Raw genomic sequence first — 15827 nt, forward strand, 5'->3', positions numbered from 1 at the left:
GTGCTGCTATAGAGGTGATCTCTCAGAGGGATCCTAAGAGGAACATGTTGGAGTATGTTTGGGTGAAGGTTGGGGGTGTTGATATACTCACTACGGTGGATAGTGGGTCTACTCACAACTTATATATATATATATATATAAAAGTAAATATATATATATATATATTTACTTTTATATATATATATATATATTTACTATATATATATATATATATATATATATATATATATATAAGTAAATATATATATATATTTACTAATATATATATATTTACTTTTATATATATATATATATATATATATATATATATATAAAATATATATATATATATATATATATATGAAACCCCTATATATTACTTATAAGAATATATTACTTATATTTATATTCCCAGAAAGTGTAATGTGTATCCGCTCTTTCTTGTTCACCAACCCCTTTCTTTCGCTCTCCGCTTATGGCTCCACTTCATGCTCTCATTGCTCGGCCCCCGGTCATCATTAATCATTCAAGAAAGAAGTAAAGAGAGCGTTCTGGGTATTTCACTTCATGCGGGGTTTTCACGCTGGGGAGTGCTGGTCAAGAGATCGAATGCTACCTTCCTGGTTCATATTCTCATGCTGGACTGGGTAATGGGGGCTGCTGACTGAAAGCGGGAATGCTTTTTTCATGTCGTACTGGGGGATGCATATTGGGGAATTTGGGTATGTGGGCGTATGTGGGGCAGTAAAGATAGAAAGCATACAGGGCCATCCTTCTTCCTGGGCGAGGTGTCCTTCCTTCCTGGGCTACTGGAAAAGAAATTCATGGGGAAAACGTGAAAGTGAGAGTATCAAGGGTATGTAAAAGAAAGCGTTAATGGGTAAGGGTACGCCTCTTTTGTCATCTGGGTCATTGCTTGGTGGGACCGCTCTTCTCGTAAGATTGAGAGGATCAAACCAATTACCACTACTGCTAGCCAATACCCGAGAGAGCAGTGTGTGAGCTGCCGCTAGCCAATACACGGGAGCCAATAGAGAGATGCCGAGAGCCACTAGTTGATGATGCAGTTGTTCGATACAGGTGGCGGTGTATTCTTTCGTCTGTCTGTGAACCGATCGATGTCTTCTTTTGTCTGTTTGGGAAACGATGCACGATGCTTACTTACGTTGATACGCAATTCGAAGAGCTGGGCTAAAGGCCCTGTTGACCGATCCACCCACCCGGTACACGACCTCCCCCGGGAAAAGGCGAACCAAGATCTATTACGTTGTTCTGGTTCGATTTCGGATTGATCTCCTCTGCGGTTCGTGCCGTTGTAAAGTCGATCAGGCTAACGAGGCTAAATGGGTTGTTTCAGAAGAATAATGTATAATTCAGTCCTACTGGCCCCACCTGGTTATACAGTCTTAAGAGCAATAATGAATAAGTAAGCCAACATGCTTTGAAAGTGATTACTCACGTAATATTAGCTAGACCTGGAACAGCTCCTGGGTATGTAACTACTGCTGGGTAAGGAACTGCTATGACTGGGTCGTAAGGAACTACTACTAGTGGGCCAGGAACTGCCGCTCGTGCTGCTACTTAGTATGAATCACTTCATGGAGAAATGATCACATGGGCTTATTTTATTATACCAAACTTTTCCTGATGCCCTCCTCTAAAACAGATATAGCCCTGGGTGGTAGAGGTGTGGGACCCGAGTAACCAAGAGACAAGTACGCTTCCTGCTGCCGGTTCATCTTGCCACTAACAGCACCAGGCCATGTTGCATTATATAAGTGAATATGAAACAATGAGAGAAGAAACTACCAGCATGTAGTACCGGCATCTCCTCTTGGATTACACTAATTGACACGAACTAGAGCTTCATGCACCGACTAAAGCTTCCCTGACTATACTTCCTTTTCATGCACTGACAGGAGCTTCGTTGTATCTGAGCCAAGTATTCCAACCGATGATCCCAGCTGATGATCCCCCATGAGCGTAGTATTCCAGGAGCCCAGGGAAGCAAATCCCGGTAGCTAAGCTGATTAGCCCGTAATAAAATAGATTTCTGTGCCCCGATAAAAAAAAAGAATATCTGACCCGATCACAAATTGTTTTTATTGGACAAACATGGCGAATCGAGTGAAAGCCTATTGAACTGGACTAGCTTCAGTGCATTAAGCTGCATGGACTGCCTATGAACTGTAGAGAGTGAAAGAGAGAGTGAAGGCCATACAGTAAATCCTACTAGAGAGAATCTAGCTTCAGTCTTAGTAACTTGCCCTAAGGTATTAGAGAGAGACTGCCTTAATTAAGGTCTTGCTTACGGTAATAGCTCTACGGTACGGTAAATAGACTTAAGGTCTTGCCTCCGCTTCCGTATTAAGCTCTAAAGACTTCCAAAGGTCCACTTTAGAATGCCTTAAGCCTACGCCCAGGTCACTTAGCCCGTAGATACTTGCCAGAGACTTACCATAGCCTCCTCAGTCCCCTCTGGCCGCACCTTCCCGGCCAGCCAACTCAGAAGACTAACCAGCATCGCTCAATCATTCACTATTGAGTATCAGTTCCTTGCGTAGCGTCCTACCCCTGAAGATGTTTTGTTAGTTGTGTCTGTTGTAGTAGCGCCCCACATCGAAAGTGCAATCAATTTGCTCACAATCAATGCCTTTCGCGTCGACATGTCTGTTGTTTAGCCAGCTTAGAGAAATGAAATATTTCTTTATATATGTTGCGGTAGTTTGAAATGAGATGTAGAATTTCAGGATGAAATAACTAGAATTGGTAACTAGAGATATTGTAAATCAATCTCATTATATATGTAATTACGCTGACGCATCGAACGTACTCCCATAGTACTGCTACCTCCGCTGCTTGATCATTCACTGGCTCTGGATCAGAGACACGGCCAATCAAATAAAATGCAACTGATGTTCGATCTCGATCAATTGGTTCCTCAGCTGAAACCACCGGAGCTCCCGGCTCTGCCACCTATGTATATGCTTGCTTTGATGCTTAAATTCCAATGAGGTGATGCTTATGATTTGATAGCTCATATAGGTGTCATTATAAATAGTAAGGCCTTTATGGTTTCTGGTAGCGGGCAGAGTAGCCTTTCCTTGCTGCTGATTAAGAATATGGTGAATCAACTGCTTCGGGGTCAACAAATGGATCTGGGACTTATGAATTTATATATGAATTTCGCGCAGTAAGGAGCCTTTGCCTTCCCTATTGCCTATGCCTTTCCCACTTATCCTGTTCCCACCTTTTTATCTATCTTTGCTTCTGGCATTGTAACAGGCTCTAGCTCTCGAATCGAAACATCTGCCTCCATCCCTGCTGCGGGTAATTACCCTTAAACTATTGGCTCTCAATCTGGCTCCCCTTAAATTATTGGCGGCTCCGTTGGCTTCTTTGCTTATTTCCCCACCACCTCCGGCCACAAGGGATCGTCTTCTAGCTTTTCGGAGTTGATGCTGTTCATCCGCGGCTTCCTCGTAAGGTTAGTAGAGGTTTTAGTCCTCTCCCCGGTCAGTTGAGTGACTATATACGTAGAATGTGCATCTAGCTCGGGTTCCATGGATCCAATGGAGGCTTGGTTCGTAAACCTGAGAGCTATCCTAGGAGTCCTCACTACGGGTATTTAGAGGTACGCTGAGCTATATACATTTTTTCTAGTAGGTCCGGTCCATAGTCTGACAGCAGTAGGCTTTCCAGTCCAGCAGCGGGGTCTTATGCACTGGGTTTGGCTGTACTGGGTATTCTCGCTTCACTTCTGGCTGGAGCTGGGTTGGTGGAAGCTGCCTCGGTTGGACTTAATGTTTCAAGGTAAGCGGTCTTTACGTTACGTAAGTGAATCCCCCGCCTAGCATTAGAAGCAAAGGAACCACCAGCATCTGAGCTAATTGACCGAATCCCAGCTTCCCCATAAGCAGTTCGAGAGCCAGCAACACTTTACTATCTTGCCCCAGCCTTAAGGGGAAGGATAAGCACTCTTCCGAAAGATAAGGGAGGGAGAATAGCTCCAAAAAGCCTTTAGGGGGCAGTGGAGTCACTATCCTTCCAAAAACCTTAAGGATGCGTAAGCAGGCTCGACTGTTAAGGACCTTTAGGTACTCGACCATAAGCCCCCCACCCAATAAGTAAACCCAAGAGGGAGAGAGATAATAAATCAAAGCGTAACTACATATATAATATATACACAGGCTCGCTTGGGAGGTCCCCGAGCAAGACTGAGATAGGAGGACCTTTAAGACGGTTACCCCTATCCCTTTTCCGGTATCAACAACCCCTTCCCTTTTCTATACCTTACCTTCTGTGTTTCCTAAATACCTACCCACCTTCCGACTTCCTTCGACCTTTTCTGCTTCGCTCGACTAATCCGACCCACCTTACCTGATTGGGGGGGCCAGCCAGCCAACTAACCTACCTATTTAGGAACCACCTTCCCACTTAGAACTTTCATGTAATCTTTAGTTCTTTATCATCCATTCATAGTTCTGTACCAATAATCATCAAACTACCATGCTTTCGCTAGTAACATATTAGTACATGCACTGATATGGCACAAGATGATTAGTTCTATCATTCATTATAGGATGATAAATAGAAATCAATTTCATTAGTAACCTAACATCATGATAGGCAAATCCACTAACTAACTAATATGATTATCATTCGGATTTAGTAACCTCAGTCCATAATGACAGGACCTCAATCCAATCAGTTCCATCGTGCATGATAAACAGGAAGCTCAGCTAATTAGACAGGCAGGGTTCGTTCCGTTCCATCATTACAGGCAAAGGAGAATCTATCTCATCTATGATATAGCAGAGATAAGGTTTGGGCTCAGTTTGTTAGTTCCATTTAGTCTTTTATATCAGTTAGTTCCGTTTAGTCCATCTCTATCCTCCTTTCTGCATTAACATTTCTCTATTTTGCCCGCCCATTTCTAAACACAGATTCAATTTACCTTTTTTAAGTAACATAGGCATAGGCACATTCACCCGTTTCATTAGTTGATCCAGCAGCATACGCAACATAAGAAGTCAAGGTGGTGGCACCTCGCTCAATTCCATACCTTACGGCATCTCTTCATGTTTGAGAACCAGTACCTCGCCCAGATGAAGCAGATTGAGTTCCAGTTTGAGTTAAGGAAGGGGTGTGCCTCCATCTCTCTCGCTACATGACTTGCCTAGAGCAGTCGAAGCCTAGAGCAGAACTTGCCTCATGAAAGGATGTGAGTGCGTATAACTAATAATAATAATAATAATAATATCCATTTTTAAGGTCACAGCCAAGCCAGACACCAAATTGGTGTATGAGACCCCCTTATTTGTGGGACAAGGGACCCACCTTCGCGCAGCGATTTGACTGCTAAGTCTACGAAGGCATACATACTCTACCCCCCTCTGGTTTTGAACCTGTGACCTCTTAGGAGGAAACACATGCTCTTAACCATTAGGCCCATTGCCTTATGACATTCTCTTTTTTCAGGAAGGCGTAGCCCATACCATACCATCGCATATCACTCCTCCAGCAACATAGCACAACTTAGGGCTTGTTTCCTATCCAACCCTAGAGCAATACTATAGAACTGGATGCCATTCTATCTCTTTAACCATTAGGTGCTCAGCCCCCTGCATGGTCACTCTGGAGTCTATTTTAGGCCTTCCTATCATTTATTACCCGATGTGTATATTCAGGCATCCGGCAACTCCATGCATGAGTTACTAATTAGGTTTTTCTCTTTTTTCAGGAAGGCGTAGCCCATCGCATCGCTATAACTACATAGCACCGCTAATAGCACCGCTATAGGGTATGATTCCCTCACACCCTAGAGAAATGCTATAGCACTGCTCCGGCAACATCGCTTTCATTACAGTTATCTATCCCAGCGTAGCCTCTCCATAACTGCTCTAGAAGTGCCCCAACCTAATAGCAGTAATTCGGGATTTACGCGTACACATGAGGTCTCCACTTGCCTATTAATAAGAAAAAGGAAACCAAGTTCACCCAAAGGTCTGGATTCAGTTTGTGTTCGACTAGTGAATTTGAAAAAAGAAAGCCGATCTCAATCCGCGGGTCTTAATTCGCCCAGTCTTTTCAACCCGCCATGACTTCCTCTATTTGACCAAGGATCTCTATCCAGCGTTTATCCTAGGCTGCTCTTTCCACTACTCTACCTGGCCTGGAAAACGACCTCGATATAGTTTCTTTCTTGGATAGAAGAAAGGATAGGGTGAGGGATTTATCGCTCATCCATCATATGGATGAGGGTGAGCCTGTCGAACTCTCGACCTATGGGAGAGGTAACGTGCGAGGAGAGGCCCGGTAGGGTGAGCCTGCTTGCGCATCATGACTGGAAGAAATGCATAATGACATATGCCCATAGCAGCATTTTCTGCTAAAGCGTAATGACATATATAATGAATGTCACTATCTCTGGTCTCGAAGTCACCTCTAAGTCATGAAATATCAGGTTGGAAAAACCACAATGACATATCTAATTCATGACTGGATTCGAGAGCGTAATGACATATCTCATATATGCATTATCTGCTAAGGCATAATGACATATCTCATTCATGACCAATATAAGTACGCCTATAAGAAAGCGTAATGACATATATAAGAAATCGTAATGACATATATAATTCATGACCAGCAGCCACTCCTCGGCGATAGCCTCTTTTCTTTCCTCAATCCCACCCATTATAGACAAAGAGAGATAGAGATAGAACATGCCGATGCCTTAAATAAAAAACCCATTCTGATCGGAACAGAAGATCTAGTAAATAGAAGGGATGGGTTCTCGGTCCCTTTCGTCTAGTGGTTAGGACATCGTCTCCTCATGTCGAAGACACGGGTTCGATTCCCGTAGGGGATAGGTAGGTACTCATTCCCGGTCTCATTGCTGAGTGACAGGCTGAGAAGCACACGCACCTATATGCATATCCATATATCATATCGAGACATCCATAGATGGGTAGAAGAGATCTATTTATATCCATATATGCATATATCTACATATATCCACACCCATATCCATATATCGATATGGATACAGATATAGATCCATACATAGATACGGATATGGATCTCCATCTTACTTACGCGACTTAATACTGGCTGGCCTGGTGGGGGGCTTAAAATGCCCACGGTAAACTATATGGGAATTGGGTACGGGTATGTACAGAGCGTGGAGCCATCCTGCCTGATGGGTGCGCGCTTTCAATACGTTACGCCTTCTCTTCAACGCGTTCTTGGTTGGGATGAAACTGACCCTGCCCACGAGGGGGAGATCCGACTGACCCTACTAAGAAAGAGGAGACTCAGGATGCGGGGCCTGCGGCAGAGCCACAACACGGGAAAACGAACAACGAGATCATTGATAGGTATAACTGGCTCGTGGCCTGTTGAACGACTACAGCTAGCTGTAGCGAGAACCTGAGATCGCTGATTAAGGGGCGATCTATAAGGGGCTGCTATGTACACTTGGGTGGGCCATAAGAGCCCCCATTGTCAAGATGTATGTATGTATGGAAAGGACCTGAGCGCTCATCCTGGCTCGCTCCGGCCGGTACCTATAGATATAGGGGGGATAACGAGATGGATCGGATTCCTAAGGGATCATTGACCATGGGACCAGCCGAATCGACGTCCCTGCCTCCCGGAGAACAGCTGTTGTCAACGAAGCGACCTGTACATTCCGTGAAAATGAGAAAGGATTATGGGGGACCTGGTCCTCTGGTCCTGCAGGCAGAAGGAAGGCCGCGAGAGGAAGGAGTGGATACTAGGAAACATATCCCATTATGTAAGGGGACAAAGGTTTCCATCCGTGCAAAACCAGCAAATAGCGTATATCTTATCTAAGAGTATAGTAGTTTCCCAAACCGATAGGGATAACGGGAAAGGAAGAAGGAGGAAGAACCGCGAGGTTATCCCTTCCCCTACCCCCCGACTAGTATAACCTTGCGGAATCACCCGAACCCAGGCCTTCCTACAGTAACTTAGTGCTGCGCCGCGCTAATTTAGCCCAAGCCGGAGATGAAAAATATATCCGAATCCCTTCCTATTCCTTCTTCCACATGTTCAATCTTTTTCCAGCGGTTTTCCCAGAGATCTTTCCCATTAACGCCACTCTAATTCTGCTCATTCATGGAGTTGTATTTAGTACCTCTAAGAAATATGATTATCCACCGTCAGCAAGTAATGTGGGTTGGCTTGGATTACCCAGTGTTGTGCGCCTAGGAGGGTTTCAACCCGTCTCGACCAAAGAGAGAGGAGGGCAGCGCGCTTCGGAATGCGAAGGTTTCAAGTCTTTATCGCCCGGAATAGCTCCCTCACCTAATGCATGCGCGGGTTCGGACCGCAGGGAACCGTAGCATGGGGGTACTATCATCGTTTTGCCGCCGCAAGGCTGGCTAATCGCAACAGGGGCGAGGTAGCTCCCCTCAGGATGTTCCGGAAGGCGCATGAGTCCGAACGCTATTATTAATGTGCGACCGACCCGGGGCCGGATTAGTACCTGTGATTAACAGGTTCGGCGTGGGCTGGAAAGAAACGGCGGCAGCGGCGAGTAAACGACCGAACGTGCTGCAACCTAGGGATCACCGGGCTGCTCTTTCGCTCTATAGGGATCGGGGCGAGAAGTGGGGCATAGCACAATTTGGGAGGGAGGAGGGTTTGGTTCGCCCGCCAGCCAGGGTGACTGATCCTGCCGTAGTGTACTCCTATTGCACCAGCAACCGATGCTTGTCGAGCATACGACGATGCGTGAATAGCCTTATTCTTTTCTTTTTTCATCGAATATTGAATCGAGGGAGGAAAGGGCGGTAGATGGTAATGCGATGTCCTACGCCGCGCGTCCCCGCCGAACCCGTGCTGCGCCGCGGAAAGGGCATCGGAAGATGGGCGAATCAGGAGAATGCCATACCAACCAATATGGGTTTCAATACTGGGTCATATCGTATGATACAACTAAATGGAACCAAGCAGCCGAGGAACTAACTGGATAGGACCTTCCTTATAGATCGAGCACAGGATAGGCAAGAGATCCTGTGAGTTATGGGGAATATATGCTCCGGGATCTGCCGAACAGCTGACCCCCTGCCCTGACCCGTACAGTGGTTTTGGGTCTCGTGGGCTTCTGCGCTATTATCCTGGGTGGGCATACATAATAGCGCATATTAGTATTAGGCTCAATATGTGTTGGGTCCCTATAATACTAGTGATTACCCCATTACTATTGTAGTTATACCCCTTATTTATATTGTTGTGCCCCTATTACCCCCATATTATTATTTCTGTGCCCCATAGAATCCCTCTATTGTTATTTTTGTGGCTTTATATTATTATTGTTAGGTCGGCTGGATTATATTGTGACTCCTTAGACTCCTATATATAGAAATGAGGTTTTGTCATTTGTATCATCCAAGAATTGCTCATTTATGTAATGTAAAGGAGGTTGCCCCCTCGAAGAGGCTGAATTCTAAGGCGTTGATCTATCTTTTCTATCTTTTCTTGAGCTGGTTTCATAACATTTGGTATCAGAGCTTTGGATTCTAGGGTTTCGCTGCTCCAAACAGGTCATCGTGGCATTTTCGCTATAAATTTTTTTCTGTGACGTTTCAGAAGTCGCAAAAAAAACCCATTTGAGAAGAATTGGCGCTGAACCTTGGGTCCGAATTTCAGAGCTTTTCGCGCGATATTTTCGGAGATATGATCTGAGGAAGTTGGTCTTTTTGCAGACTCCTGAATTACATTCAAAACAGGTGACCTGGGGAAAATCGTCATAACTTTCTCTCTGAGGATCGGATTGAAATTTCGTAAAAAGGTACAGAAAGAGGACAGATTGTAGTTTCTTGTGGGTGTTTTTTAGATCCAAAGGTCGAAACAGTGACTCGCACCACGTCGTACAAGTTAGCTCTACTGAACTAGTCTATAATCAAGTCACTGTGGGAGATTTCGCATAACTCTTCCTTGGAGAATCCAATTTGGGTTAGTCTTGTGGCATTGGAAAGAGGACATAGAAAGCTACTACAGGTCACAAGTTCACAACTAGATGACTGGAAACTACAGAGATACATCAGAGGCAATATCGAGCTCCTACAAAGTGAAAAAAGGTGTGTAGATTTTTTAAATTTTTGCTTAAGCTTGGTTTGAAAATTTATTTTGAAGGAATTCAAAGGGCATAGTAGAGAATTATTATCGGTAATTGATGCCCCGAGGAAAGAAAATGCAAACACCTAGTAAGGAACCTAAAAGCTCTAGCATGACTCATGAAGAAGAGGAAGAAATGCTACATGATATATCAAAATTACAAGAACAAGTGCAACAAATGTCACGCTCACAAAAGTTAACAGATGCTAAGATAAATGGCGTGGAAGCTAAGATAAATGGCGTGGAAGCTAAGATGGACAATTTGAAGATAGATTTGAACACAAATTTGAAGACAGGCATGGCAGATTTGAAGACAGATTTGACTAATTTTCTACAAGAAATACTTACTAATGGTGAAAAGGTAGTAAAGGAAACTCATGATGAGAACAAAAGAAATGTTAATCATGATTCCATAGATGCTAATGTTGGATCGAAGAATCACCACATTCCAAAAATCGATATGAGGAAGTTTGATGGCAAGGATCCCGCCACATGGATATTACAGATGGAGCAATTCTTCGATCTCAATAATGTGCAAAACACACAAAAGGTACGTATGACAACTTTATATTTGGAACCAAATCAGTTTGTATGGTATCAATGGCTTTGTTCTCGTAAACAATTTATCACTTGGGCAATTTTTACGGAAGAATTGATAGCACATTATGAGGATACAAAAAGCAACACTTTTTTTAGCCAATTGATAAGTCTCAAACAAAAGGGTTCAATAATGGAGCACATTGAGGAGTTCCAAAAATTGAACATAAGGGTAAAAGATATTCCAGAGGAGCATAGGATTGATGTGTTCATAGGGTCTTTAAAGGATAATATCCAACATGATGTGCGCCTTTGGGAACCTGATTCATTAGAGAAGGCATTCAGGTTAGCAAGAAAAATGGAAAGCAAAATTATGGCAACTAGGAAGCATACCATTCACAACTATAAAAACAGAAGTGTTGTTGCCCATAGTCTTCCACAACCTACAAGGTTGACACCACAACAATTGGAAGAAAAAAGAGCAAAAAGGCTTTGTTACAATTGTGATAGCAAATACACAAAAGGTCATAAGTGTGCTGAGAAGAAATTATTCTACATAGATTGTGAAGAGGAAGAAGAAAAGGAGCAAGAAAGGTCAAAAGAAGAGAATATATTCCAGGAACAAAGCCTAGATGAAGAACAAATAAATCCAACCATATCTTGTAATGCATTGGCGGGAATTACCACTCCTCAAACCATCAAGATAGAAGGACAAATCAAGAAGAAAAAGGTAATAGTGTTGATTGATTCAGGAAGCACCCACAATTTTATTCATTGTAGGGTAGCAAAAGAATTGAATTGCTTCCTATATCCAGCACCAGAGTGTCAAGTGATGATTGCAAATGGAGGAACAATAAATTGTTCTGGAAAGTGCCATAATATCAAGCTATCCATGGGAGAATATGTATTGACTAGCCCAATGCTTTCCATTCCAATGGGAGGTGCTGATGTTGTACTAGGAGTCCAATGGCTACAATCCTTGGGTACAATAGCTTTTAATTTTCAAGAACTTTTCATGAAATTTTCTATGGAAGGAAAGGAAGTTGAATTAAGGGGTATTGCAGGGAAACCAGGAAAGATAATCAGCTCTAATGGCATGACAAAGCTTCTAAAAAAGGAGCAAAGAGGTGTAATTGCACAATTATGTTCGCTAGATGTTTCCACATTGGAATCATCTATTTCTCCAGATCTCCAAAAAGTCCTGGACAATCATTCCAAGGTATTTGAGACTCCCAAAGGTCTCCCACCTATGCGTGATCATGATCATGCTATTCATCTGATTCCAGGAAGTGTTCCTCCAAACATCAGGCCGTACAGATATCCATATGTCCAAAAAAGTGAAATTGAACGTATGGTTGCAGAAATGCTAGAGGCTGGTATAATTCAACCGAGTCAAAGTTCTTTCTCAGCTCCAGTAGTATTGGTGCACAAGAAGGATGGATCATGGCGCATGTGTCCAGATTATAGGGAGCTCAACAAGCTCACTATTAAAGATAAGTTCCCCATTCCTGTCATTGATGAATTACTGGATGAATTGCATGGATCAATTTACTTCACCAAGTTGGATCTTCGTTCGGGATATCATCAAATCAGAATGAAGATTGAAGACATTCCGAAAACGGCATTTAGAACTCATGAGGGTCATTATGAATTTTTGGTCATGCCTTTTGGCCTTACCAATGCACCTTCAACATTTCAAGGTTTGATGAATTCAATTTTCAAACCATTCCTTAGAAAATTTGTGTTAGTATTTTTTGATGATATACTAATCTACAACAAGTCTTGGAAGGATCATGTTGAACATGTTGACAAGGTGCTACAACTATTGGAGGAGAAACAATTATATGCAAAAAGATCCAAATGTTTCTTTGGAGTCCAGGAGGTGGAATATTTGGGTCATATTGTATCTCATGAAGGAGTTAAGGTAGACCCTAGCAAAATTAAAGCCATTAAGGAATGGAAAATCCCCACATCCATAAAGCATCTGCGAGGATTTCTTGGGTTGACAGGGTATTATCGCAAGTTCGTTAAGAATTATGGGAGAATAGCAGCACCTCTAACAACATTATTGAAGAAAGATTCATTTTCATGGACTCTGGAAGCAACAAAGGCCTTTAAACATCTTAAAGAGGCAATGTGCCAAGCACCGGTCTTAGCTACACCGGACTTCACAAAAACCTTTATTGTGGAATGTGATGCTTCAGGAAATGGAATTGGTGCTGTTCTAATGCAAGATGAAAGACCCATTGCTTTTGAAAGTCGTCCAATCAAGGGAAAGTTTTTAAGCAAAGCTATTTATGAGAAGGAAATGTTGGCAATACTCCATGCACTTAAGAAATGGCGACCCTACCTAATGGGAAGACACTTCAAGGTAAAAACGGATCATGATAGCCTTAAATACTTTTTAGAACAAAGATTATCCTCTGAAGAGCAACAAAAGTGGGTCACAAAGATGTTGGGTTATGACTTTGAAATCATCTACAAAAAAGGGAAGCAAAATGTGGTGGCAGATGCACTCTCAAGAAAGGATGAGGATATGGAAGCATTGTTGTGTGCCATTTCTATTATCCAACCAGATTGGATAAACGAAGCAAAGGAGGAATGGAAGAATGACGAAGAAGTGTGGGCACTTATTCGAAAGCTACAACAAGATTCCAGTACTTTTGATACATTTAGCTGGCAAAATGATTCGTTATGGTACAAAGATCGCTTATACCTCTGTAAGAATTCCCAGCTAAAACAAAAGATTCTTATGGAATTGCACACTTCTCCCTTAGGAGGGCACTCAAGATTTTTAAAAACTTACCACAGGGTTAAGAAGGAATTTTTTTGGGATGGCCTTAAATCAGATATTCAAAAGTTTGTGGCGGAATGTTTGGTTTGCCAACAAAATAAAGTTGAAACAATTAAGACACCGGGTCTATTACAACCTTTATCCATTCCAAGCCAACGTTGGGAGGAGGTTTCAATGGATTTTATCACAGGTTTACCCAAGTCTGAGGGAAAGAGTGTCATCATGGTGGTAGTTGACAGACTTACCAAGTATGCACACTTTTGTGCATTATCACATCCATTTAAAGCCAGTACGGTTTCTACTGCATTTATGGAAACAGTTCAAAAGCTACATGGAAACCCAAAGATTATTGTAAGTGACAGAGATCCCATTTTCACTGGAAATTTTTGGACAGAATTATTTTCTTGTCTTGGTACTCAGTTAGCTCATAGCTCATCTTATCATCCTCAATCTGATGGGCAAACTGAGATAGTAAACAAATGTTTGGAAGGATATCTTCATTGCTTTGTATCTGATAAACAGACACAATGGGTCAAATGGTTGCCTCTGGCTGAATGGTGGTATAACACTTCCTTCCATACAGCAACAAAAATGACCACAAAATAGAATGAAACAACAGGTAGATCAACATCGCAGTGAAAGAAGTTTTGATGTAGGTGATTGGGTATTCCTACGGCTACAACCATATAAGCAAATGTCCCTAAAGCAAGCTAAGAAGGATAATAAACTATCACCAAAGTATTATGGTCCGTACAAGGTGTTGGAAAAGATTGGTACTATGGCATACAAATTGGAGCTTCCTGCAGCTTCTCGATTGCACCCAGTTTTCCATGTTTCATGTTTAAAGAAGGTTATAGGCGACAAGCTCCCAGTTCAAACAATATTGCCAGAACTTGACGAGGAAGGAAAAATTATATTGGAACCGGAAGCAGTCACAGAAACAAGAACTCGACAGCTACGAAATCGATCAATTTCAGAGTATCTTATCAAGTGGAAGAACTTATCCGCTGAAGATTCCACATGGGAGGATGAGAATTTTATGCAGAAGTATCCAGAACTACTCAAGCGTTGAGGACAACACTTTTTTTGAAGGAGAGGGGCATGTTGGGTCCCTATAATACTAGTGATTACCCCATTACTATTGTAGTTATACCCCTTATTTATATTGTTGTGCCCCTATTACCCCCATATTATTATTTCTGTGCCCCATAGAATCCCTCTATTGTTATTTTTGTGGCTTTATATTATTATTGTTAGGTCGGTTGGATTATATTGTGACTCCTTAGACTCCTATATATAGAAAGGAGGTTTTGTCATTTGTATCATCCAAGAATTGCTCATTTATGTAATGTAAAGGAGGTTGCCCCCTCGAAGAGGCTGAATTCTAAGGCGTTGATCTATCTTTTCTTGAGCTGGTTTCATAACAATATGCATGCGCAACGAGGCGAGGAAGGAATAGGCAGGCACCACTCTGGATCCAAGTGGATGCTACGCTACGCCTGACCCGCTGAGTGAGCGATCTATGGCGATTCTGGACGCACGCACCGGAGCCTCACCTATATGGGATATCCAAAAGGCCTCCACGGGAGAAATAGAAGGTGGTTTTTCCAGAGTTTAGATCTGATCGATTCCTCCATCTGGCTGCTTTCTCTCGTAAAGCCAAAGACGCCCCCCGTTCATTGAGGACAAGGTACAACTGTTGGTAATTCCTACCTATAGGTAGGTAGGTAGGGGCGAACTCGAAGGCGTCTGGACATGATCGAATAACCTAGATCCGGGCTGGGATAGTGGCATATGCCATATACTCCTGCTGGGGGGCATCGAATGCCCATCAGTTCCGAAAAGGTTCGCTCATGCGCATCCTACCTACCTACGGCTAGTTCGCGCAAATCTGAATGAGTTATCACGGACGAGCCACATGCAGGGAAACTCGCATGTGTGGTTCTGGCCGCCTTCGGTATCTAATAACCATGCTTTTGCTCGCCGCTGGCGCACCTCTCCTTGCCCTCCTATTTGTCGAGCAAGGGAATAACCTAACTATCGCCCATTTTTTCCGGAATCATTTTTTGAGGAAAGACGATTCTACATATTTTTGCCAAATCTTTCTATTATTAAGTACGGCTGGTACCATCCTGATGTGTTTCGATTATTTCGAACAAGAGAGGTTTAATGCTTTCGAATCCATCGTATCAATTCTACCTCCTACTCGCAGTACGCTCTTTATGATCCCGGCTCATGATTCAATTGCCATGTATTTAGCTATTGAGCCTCAAAGTTCATGTTTTTACGTGATCGCAGCATCAAAAAGGAACTCTGAATTTCCCACGGAAGCCGGCTCGAAATATTTGATTTTAGGTGCATTTCCCCC

Source organism: Pinus tabuliformis, chromosome J (genome assembly GCF_031772625.1).
Source record: "Pinus tabuliformis cultivar Carrire ecotype Pingquan chromosome J, CPIR1, whole genome shotgun sequence".
Lineage (NCBI taxonomy): Eukaryota > Viridiplantae > Streptophyta > Pinopsida > Pinales > Pinaceae > Pinus > Pinus tabuliformis.